Here is a 9,386-nt window from a genome sequence, read left to right on the forward strand (position 1 = left end):
CCTTCTGGTCAAGAAGGTTTTCTTAATTCCTTGATGCTGAGTGCCAGCTCATTCTAAGATTTCTATCCCACATTTGCTAGGGATACATCCCTGGGAGTCATACCCTACGTAGAGAGCGAGAGGGTGGTGAATTTGCTTGCTGTATTGGCTGAGAGAGAGAGAGCGAGGCCACATTTGAGCAACAAGAGAGGTTCTCTGGGGGTGACTCTTAGGCCTAATTTGAAGTGGCTTAGTCTATCCTTTGCGGGGATAAGTTTCATATGAACAAACCCCAAGATTGAGGGCTCAGCCTACTGATTTGGTTGTCTCCATTGCTTCCAGCACTTCATTTTGCTTCTTGCTTGTACTGTGGCAAGTTTGGGGCAGGAGTTACCATACAAGACTGACATCGACCACTCCGTACCAAGCCACTGCAGCTGTCGCCGCTCTGCCGCCTGTACAGAAGAAACTGAATCTTTTTCATATTCTAATAAATCAATGTGCATTTAAAAAAAAAAAAAAGAACCGTTCACAGTTCTTCAGTGAACAAAGTCTTAACTGTTGCTTTCAATTTGGCTCATCTTAATTGACGATCTTTACATCTGATTATTTGACAGTTTTCTTCTAAAAGTTTTAAGGTGTACCTTTAGGTCTTCGATCCATTTGAGTGAATTTTTTGTGTATGGTATGAGGGAAGGGTCCAACTTCATTCTTTTCCATGTGGATGTCCCTTTGTTCCAGCAGCATTTGTTGAAAGGTCTATTCTTTCCCCATTGAATTTTTTGTCACCACAATTGAAAATCAGTTGTAAATGTATGAGTTTATTTCTGGATTCCCAATATTATTCATTTTCTTAATGCCTGTCCTTATACAAGTACCGCATTATCTTGATTACTGTAGATGTGCAATAGGTTTTGAAATCAGGAAGTATGAGTCCGCCAAATTTATTCTTTATCAAGATTGTTTTTACTATTTGGGATCCCTTGAATTTAAATATGAATTTTGGATCAGTTTGTCAATACATGCAAAGAAACCAGCCAGGGTTTTAATAGGGATTGTGTTGAATCTGTAGATCAATTTAGAGAGTAATGCCGTCTTAACTATTAAATTTTCAAAGGATTTTCTGCAGAAGGTCATGTCATCTGCAAATAGAATAGTTTTACTTCTTTTCCAATCTGGAGACTTTGATTTATTTTGCTTCTCTATTTGCCCTGACCAAGATCTCTACTACAATGTTGAATAGAAATGTCAAAGGTGCACATTCTTGTCCGCTCCCAATCTTAGGAAAGCTTTCAGTCTTTCATCATTAAATATAACTTCCAGAAATATGGCAGAATAGAATAGGCTTGAGTTCACCCCTGTTAAATGGAACTGGAGAAGTGACAGGAAAATGATCAAGACGGCGATTCCAGGGTATGAACGACCAGAGAGGGATTTCTACATTGTATAGGGAGGACCTGGAATGAAAAAGCAGAGAAATTAAGATTGAGGGGATGGGGCAAATTTTCCCAGTCGTGACTGACCTGGGGTCGACTGCAACACACAGGCCGGAGTGGGTGTGGAAGGAGCAATCCGCTCTGACACTCCCACATTGGTATCAGCTTGAGAGATCTTACCTCTCAGCTCCTCCGGGAATTCCCATGGGTGCCTGGAAGCCAGCAGACTTTGCATACCTAGGCACAGAAGCATGTGAAGCACTATACCTACCCCCCCCCCCCACACACACACCCCGACCCCTGAGACAGGCTGTCACGCGCTGCTGGTTTTGACCTAGACTGAAAGGGTCCTCCCTTTAGATGCAGGCAGTGATGCAGAGCTGAGCTGACATAATACTTGATGAGTGAAAGCGACCCCCTGGGTCCCACTGCTTCTATCCTTGTTCCATGGAGGTCCAGAACATTAGCTAGGTGCACAAGCGGAGAAGTAGGATGAGGGAGCTAGCCACGCTGCACCACCAGGCGCTCCTGGGCTCAGAGCATGGGAGAAGAAGTAGGTACCAGGAAGCTACACAGGTGAAGGGATCAGGGAGCTAGCCACACCACACTGAAGGCACTCTAGGGCTCAGAGCACTCATGGTATGCACCAGCAGAGGAGCAGTCACAAGGGAGCAAGTGTGCTGCACTGCCAGCCACTCCCAGGCTGGCTGTGTGCAGGAGTAAATGAAATAGTTCCACAGCCTAAAGTCATTCCACTAGGGATCCAGACCCATCAGTACCCACAAACAGAATCTCTGCCCAGGTGCACACTGCCCAACCAGCGGTTCCGGGGTTGGCGACTTCAAGTGCGCACGGAGACCTGCAGCTTTGACTGGCTTTGCGTCTGGTTAGGTCCTGGTCCAGCCAGCTGATTTAGTCAGGGAAAGTCGGGCCTAAGCGAAGAGATGGCCCAAGATCGCCATCTGCTGGAAAGAAGTAGAAGTGCAGTCTGGGAAACTGCCTTTCTGCCTAGCTTTTTTTTTTAGAAAATATGTTTTTTAATATTTCATCTTCTCTGCATTTGTAACATAAGTATTTCAACAATCACAGAATCTTTTTCTTCCAATGTCACAAGCTATGTTACAAATGAAAGCTGATACTGCTGCTTATCAAAATAACAAGACAATCGATGTTTTATATAAAACCACTTTATATGTTAACTTTCTCCCCCAAATCCTTCTTTTCCCTTTTTTGGCCTGGTTAAAAAAAACGTTGTTACAAATATTTACAGCATCTTCTTCTGTTAGATGAATATTCTCTCAAACAGAAAAAGGGAATTAAATGAACAGACCATGTTAAAACAGGAGACAATGTCAGAGGCTCCTAGCTGTACTATTTTTGTTGTTATTTTGAATACAGTGCCGTAATGAAAATGCCCATCAAACCTTGTCATCCTACTCCAGTCTGTTCACATTTAAACTCCCATTTTCTTATTAGTCTATTAACAGTAGGAAACAAAGTAAAGGCTGCTTTGTACCGGGTCTTCTTTCAAAAAGGAGTTTAGGAAACAAAAAATGCTTAACAGAGAAGAGTTAAAATCAGAACAGCCAGTCTTTGGTCAGAGCAATGAAATGACATTCTGATGCAAAACTTTGCTTAATCAGCAATCTTTATAATCAGTACTTATAGGATGTGGTATGAATTTTAAATGATCTGGATAACAATGGTAAGGGGTGGGGGTCGGGGAGAGGCCAGAATGTGAAGTTTTTAAGTGACACCCAAAAAATAGCTCTTTAAACATCTGTTACTACAATTACTACGTAGACCCTAGAACTGAAAATAACAACAAAAATCTGTTTACAGTGCTGATTTGGGCTTGCCATAAGCAGCTTTCAATCATAACTATTATCACCAAGGTCACTGGACCAGACAAATATCCCTGTTCTCTGGAACATATGCCTCAGGTTATAAAAATTAAGGTGACTACCACAAGGATCTAGAGCAGCTGTGTTCTTGGATACCTGCACAATGCTATATGATAAATAGTATGCATAAAGGCAAAAGTGTAACTGAGACCTCATTTATACAGTTACAACTCCTTGCTTGAATAAATAATCGGTGGGACAACATTCTTTAAAAACTACATAGTATATATTTCCTGAAAACCAGAATACTGATACTACCTTAGTCTGAAATAGGAACAAAAAGTCAGTTAAGACTACTGAGGAAGGTACATAAACTTTGGTCCTGTTTTGTTTTTCTCCCCCTATAAAACCCCTACAACTAATATTTTAGTAATTATTCTATTTTTTAAACCATTCACAACTAGTTGTTAGATTTTGCTCTGAAAAAAGACTGCAAACAGTCTTGTATATAACAATACAGCTCTTTTAAAAGACAGCTGAGTTATATTTTCTTTAAAGGAAAAGTTTTGTGCAATCTAAATTGTATTTCTCTTAGCACAATAGTAGAATATTTTAAGTCCAGCAGGTTTTTTTTTTTTAGTTAACAGATCAAGACGTGGGACATGACTCCCAGGGGTGTGGACCTTCCTGGGAACGTGGGACAGAAATCCTAGAATAAACTGGGACTCAGCACCAAAAGGATTGAGAAAACCTTCTCGACCTAAAGGGGAAAGAGAGAAATGAGACAAAATAAAGTGTCAGTGGCTGAGAGATTCCAAAGAGAGTCGAGAGGGTATCCTGGAGGTTATTCTTATGCTTTAAATAGATATCACTTTTTTAGTTAAGGCATAACAGAGAGACTGGAGGGAACTGCCTGAAAATGTAGAGCTGTGTTCCAGTAGCCATGTTTCTTGAAGATGATTGTATAATGATATAGCATTTGCAGTGTGACTGTGTGATTGTGAAAACCTTGTGTCTGATGCTTCTTTTATCTACCTTATGGACAGATGAGTAAAACATATGGATTAAAAATAAATAAATAATAGGGGAAACAAATGTTAAAATAATTTAGTAGATTGAAATGCTAGTGATCAATGAAAAGGAGGGGTAGTGTATGGTATGTATGAATTTTTTTGTTTTCCTTTTGTTTCTTTTTCTGAATTGATGCAAATGTTCTAAGAAATGATCATGATGAATATACAATTATGTGATAAAAAGAATGTTCAAATTCTATGCTAATTGGTTTTATTAATAAAAATTTAAAAATCTAATCAAGCATTGAAGAAATAATTTTTAAAAAGCAAAGTTTTATTTTTTAAAGAAACAAATTTATATTATACAATTACTGAAGCAACATTAAAATGTACTCTTACATTCAACCACCAACAAAAGATAGTATGAGAAAGAACCCACTTTGAATGAAAACTATTACTTATTTAAAACCATTTAAAATTCCAATGAAAAAAATCTTTAAAATCTTTACCAAAAGTGGGAAAGAAAAAATCAAAATGCTCACCAAGCCCACAATACAGCTTTCATGATACTTAGATAAAATTCTAACCTATTGTATCATAAGCATATAATAAGGCACATAACAAGAAATTAAGTAAATACACAGTAATTTTGAATAAGTATTAGAGATTATAGTGGCACAAAAACCCCTTGAGATTATTTTTTCCTAAAAGAAGACCTTACCAAAAATAACTTTTAAAAAATCTGTCAAACCATATGAGAGACCTGAATGTTTTACATAAGACTGCAAACTTTTTTTTCTGAAAACAACTGTAAAAAGTAGTTTATAAGTTGGATTAATTTTCTTTTAAAATTTTCTAAGATCATATGACATTACTCGATAAACAAGTGTCAGTTTGAAATTTTAAACATGATTTTTTCCTAATAAAATTATCAATTATTCTAATCTTAATAGATCCTGGTTGACTTCCACTTAATTTTCCTAGGGACAGTTGAGATGCTACATTTCTCCAAATAGTCTTAAAAAGTTAAAAATATGCATTAGTCAAAGGAGTGTCTTCCAGTGGGGGGGTGTCAATAAAAGGAAACCCGCAAGATTATATAAATTTTCTTCCATTATAACTCAAAGTATAATAACTACTAATATAGGGCAAATAATTGACACAAATTATAAGTGAATATCATTTCCAATGGAAGTCAAACTTCTGAATCATAAAGTTAAAAACTTGGTCAAAAGTAATTTAAATTACATAAAGTAATTTTAAAAGTATTTTAAAGTACAGAATTTAGAAATGTTGTTAAAGGCTGATTTGGACCCAAAATAAAAGAAAGTCTGCCCTCTTGAAATTCAATTTAATATAGGGAGTTAATTTTTTCTTGACAGTTTTTTCATAGAAACTATGGTGTAAAGAAAATCAAACTTTTGATCACATATTGGCGGGGGGGAAATGGAAAAAGGGAACACCCCTCAATATTTTGAATATACTTAAATATCAAACTCAGCAAGAATTAACAGTTATTTTTGTGTAAGAGGCAGAATTGGTCTTGAGCTGCTTCAGTCTATGTCAGAAGGTTTTACTTCAATTATGGTCCAGTCTTGGGAGAAAATTTCATGGAAAAGTCAGATTGTGGATTTTGAGAAGGAAACTGAGGTGGTGATTTTCTCACCCGATTATGAAGCTCGACGAGGGCCTGGATTGCTTCTTCCATGGATCCCAATGGAATGAACGCCATTTTGCGAGCTTTCTGAAAGAATTTAAAAGCCTTCACTGAACATCCAGTGTCTGTGAAAAGGTTCTTCAGATTATCCACTGTAACAGAAGGGAGGATGTTGGAAAGATGCAGAGTGGCTGATGGTGGAAAGATGTTCTCAAAGTTTTTAGAGCCAGGCTTTTTGAAGCAATGAAAAGCACTATTGCTGAAATCTTTAAGTCAGACCTTGGTCTCGTTGTCCCTCTTGAGGAAACTGAACTGTCCGGTGCTTGGACAGTGTAGCATGAAGCACTTTTCCATAAAGTCTCTGACCACTCAGATGGTTCATTGCTAGTTGAGCTTGATTTGCATCTGCTATTTGAACCAAGGCATTTTCTTTCTTATTAAACATAATTTTCACTCAATGTACATCCCATATACCCCAAATAGGATAAAAAAGCCCACGTGGTGTGATAAGATCAGGATTGAGATTGATGACAAGGAGAACAGAATTTCCTAGCATGCCACTGGCACCAGGAATGGCCATACTTCCAGTGACCCTAAGGAGGTGACTGTGAGAGGACCAAGAACTCCAGGAACAGCTGGGACTGAAAGACCTATAGGTTGGGGAAATTCAATGGCTGAGGCAAATCCAGCAGCCCGTGCATATGGTGAGGAAATTATACCTGGTGTTCCAAAAGCTTCAGCCATAGGGGGTTCAGAGGATGGTTGGCCATCACCAGTAGGAAGGTCTAAAAGAGTGAAGTCTCTGCTTTTGCCATTATTACATTTCACATTAAGGCTGGTGAGCTTGGAGAAGTCAATGCACAGAGTGCAGCATGCATTATAGATATTCTGGCCATCCAGAGCCATTTTAGCATAATGTGCTTTCATTGGGTCAGCATACTGAAGCAAGGTTTGAAACTGATTATTCTTTGTAAAGATGATAATCTTCAAGACCACACCAAATTTAGAAAATATCTGAGGGAGAACTTGCAGAGTAACAGGGTAAAAGAGATTTTCAATAGTTATTCGGAGTACAGGACTTTGCCCAGGCAGAACTGTGCCTTCATTGGCAGGAGTTCAGTAAGGGCCAGGCTTCCTTGGGTTCTGGCTGGATTAGGCAGATTGTCAGTCTTGAATTCTCTATGACTGGAATACTGGATATAAACAGGCTGGCTTCGTAGGTGATGAGTAACAGGAGTGTAATAATTCATCATAGTAACAGCAGCTTCCTCAGAAGCCATTTCTAAGAAAGCCTGGCTTTTTCCCTCCAACAGCAGAAGATTACTTTGCCGAATGGTGGACCTAATGTTATGACTTCTGCTTCGATGGCATCACTTGGAATTTGGCGAAGATGGAGAACCCGAGAAGGCAAACAGGGAGGTCTGTCTCCTTTAAATCTGTTATTGTCATGCCCATTAGCACACACACCTTTGTAGGAGTAGAATTGTTCATGATAAAAGGTCCGTTGATGATTCCGGAAGATGCTCATCAGATTCCCGCCATCCATGGCCCAGACGGAGGAACCCACTGTGGGGGGCTGACCCGCTCACTGTCAGGGAGGCCAAGGTAACAGGGCTGCTCCCGGGACTGGCTAGCAGAGCCTCTCCCGAACCCCTCTGCTAGCCTTTAACAGCTCTTCACTCAGAGTTGCACCCCCTGCGTGAGATCACAGCGTTGATTTGGGGGTAGTTACTGACAGACCAAGTGCAAAAGGAGAACTTCAACACAAATCCAAGCAACTACAAAATCTTAGATGAGTGAGAGAAATAATTTTTCAAAATAACCTTATCAGAGACTTCCAGGACGATGGTGAACCGAGTGGAATGAGTTCATTCCTGCTTGGTGAAACAGGATGGAAGATGGAGAGATAATGGCCCCGGACTGCAGGTCCCGGAGTAGACCCGCCTGTCAGCCGTCCCTGGTGGAGCAGCCCACCTGGGGAAAGAGCCCACCTGCGGAAGCAGGTCCCCCGCTGAGCTCGTGGACCTCGAGTCCCCGGGGCCATGGGGGGCGGGGCAGAGGGAGCAGGAGAATTCAGCATGCCATCTGCTGACCAGACCTGGCTAGGCGTTCAGCTTGTGACTCCTGCGTGGTGGGTGTTAGGTCGGGGGATTAAGGGAGGGCTCTATGGAATCATGAAGTCACTCCGGAAGGGAGGTGAACCATTACAATCAAGGTCTTTGCGCAGCAAACATCTATTCACGGACATCTAACTACCCGCTGCTCAACCCGCTAGCATAATAATCCTTTGTTTAATGTGCGCTCCTTTCATGTCATCACCTAACCCCTGCCCTTAAAAACTGCACTCGCCAAAGCCAGGGTGCAGACTCACCTCAATCTGTCTTGGGTTCGGTGAGCTCTGCCCAGGAGCGCAGCCAATAAGGCATGCCCATTTATAATCATTTCATCTACTTTCCTTTCTCTCAAATACCTCATATCTTAAAACCTTTCATCTTGGTGCCGGAAACCCGGGAAAGGAGCGCGGGTGCTGCCCGCCCTGCCAGGGGCACCCCGGCTTCCTCTCGCTCCTCCTCCACACATCCAGAGACCAGGGATCCTTTGGCCCCAATCGCATCCATCACTGATTGGGTAAGTCCCTCCCCTCCTAGCTCAGCTGCCCAGTCTCGCAGTTCCGAGAAGGAGAGAGGCTGTCCGTACCTTACTCTCCGAAAATCATGAATTCACCTCAGGTTTTCTCCCGAGGGCTGAGGTGAACAGGGACGCCTGCAAGCCTCATACCCTTTTTCCAGGACTCGATAAGTCATGGGGATGCCCCGCTTCCCGTCTCCCTCCCAAACTCGGGTCCAAGACCTGAACAGGACTTTAAACCGGTTCGTAAGAGCTTTAAGGACTCTCTCAGGGCGTTGGGACGCTGACGCCCCTGGGCGAGTCCTTTGTTCTTAGAGCCATTCCTTTCTCCTGCGAGACCTCTCAGCATGGGCAATTAATCTTCTAAAACCCAACCCCTTACGCCTTTAAGTTGCCTACTGGCAAACTTCTTCACACTGAATTTACTTCCAGACATCCGGCCGAAATACCTCTCTTTTGTAAAAAGTCTTGGCCACAATACCAATTGGAAACGGTTCTCAATGGCCTGAAGGGGGGACTTTGGATTTTAAGGTCCTTAATGACCTCCATAATTTCTGCCAAAAGAATGACAAGTGGGCCGAAATTCCTTATGTCCAGGCTTTTCTCCCGTGCTCGCGTCCCTCTCTCCGTACTCCTCGCTCCACAGCTCAGGTTCTCCTAGCCAAAGAAACTCCCAACCCCCCCCCTTCCTCTGATGAGACTTTCTCCTTTTCTGAACCCCCAACTCATCCTTTTTCAAGCGACCACTGTCTCCGCGAGATCCTTCCACACAATTCCCTCCTCCCTCACTCTATCCCTCTCTCTCCCCAGCAGCGCCTCAGACACCACC

General features: G+C 41.7%; 1 pseudogene; it reads right to left on the reverse strand.

The window, feature by feature from the left end:
• Positions 1-5,891: 5,891 nt before the first annotated feature.
• Positions 5,892-7,444, reverse strand: LOC143688857 (polypyrimidine tract-binding protein 3 pseudogene; annotated as a pseudogene).
• Positions 7,445-9,386: the final 1,942 nt, after the last annotated feature.

Source organism: Tamandua tetradactyla, chromosome 6, assembly GCF_023851605.1.
Source record: "Tamandua tetradactyla isolate mTamTet1 chromosome 6, mTamTet1.pri, whole genome shotgun sequence".
In the NCBI taxonomy this organism is placed as follows: Eukaryota; Metazoa; Chordata; class Mammalia; order Pilosa; family Myrmecophagidae; genus Tamandua; species Tamandua tetradactyla.